Raw genomic sequence first — 1,165 nt, forward strand, 5'->3', positions numbered from 1 at the left:
TTCTCACTCTTTGGGTATATATGCTATATATGTTTCCCAAAACGAATAAGTAGCAATACCTTAAAGAACAGAAGTAAAATATAGAAATAATTTTTGTAAATAAGGGAAGAGGTGTTGATAGGAGAGAAGAGGAACGGGAAATACACAGCAAGATATATCACGTACAAATACAAATTCCCTATGATGAATGCGATCGTTATGTATGTTTAAAATGTACTAATAAAATTAACTTAAAAAATAAGCAAAAGAAGGAATACAAAACTCACTCAGCTGTTAATGAAATCAAATGAAAAACTTTTTAGAAGAAAAAGTGCTATCTAATCCTTTGTGTCTAAGGATCAGTACAAGTTTCTGTTATTTTTTTTCAAAAAAGAAGTGTCACTATAGTAGGACTAAAAGCTTTAATTCTTTCACATATCTAAAAAATAAGTATTATTTTAGTTTTTACTATGTATATATACAGAAAATAAGAAACTTCTATCATTTAAAACTTTATTTTATTTTTTTTTTATTTTTGGCAGAACCAGGGATTCATTTAAAACTTTAAATCCATTCATGATAATATTCAAATTTATAAGAGAAATAATCAAATTTCCTCTCTCCTCTTGCATCTGATGAAGATTGAAAACAATATGAACAACCTACTGAAGATGTAGGTTACTATCCCAACATTTAAACTGAAATTATTCTGGTGCAGGAGGATAGTACTTGTAGCCATTAAATATTCACCTACAAGAAATTCATTCCTTGATTTTTTTTTCTTTATGGGAGAAAAATATTCTTTCATATAGAGCTGATTATTTGAAATACAGGCAAGTTCCTTCCACACTTCAAAAGTATATGATGTAGCTTCTGATCTATTTACATTTTTTGATGCTGATTTCCCTATACGTGATGAGGCCTTAATAGGCCTTAGTGTATATATTAATATATTATATATATTATATATTATTAATCACTTTAGTAGGTCTTCAGATTTTTGCATTTCATAACTCTTTTCTCATCTTTGTATGGCTGTCCATGAATCAGAACTGGGATGAAATGCCTCTATTCCCAAGATACTTTCTTACCACTCAATCAAATATAGACACCAAGAATTGTTATTTATGTAATCTTTCACCATCTTTGGATTTCTCTGATTATTATTTGGCGGTTCAAGTTATTC

This window comes from Octodon degus, unplaced genomic scaffold, assembly GCF_000260255.1.
Source record: "Octodon degus isolate 3935 unplaced genomic scaffold, OctDeg1.0 scaffold00056, whole genome shotgun sequence".
In the NCBI taxonomy this organism is placed as follows: Eukaryota; Metazoa; Chordata; class Mammalia; order Rodentia; family Octodontidae; genus Octodon; species Octodon degus.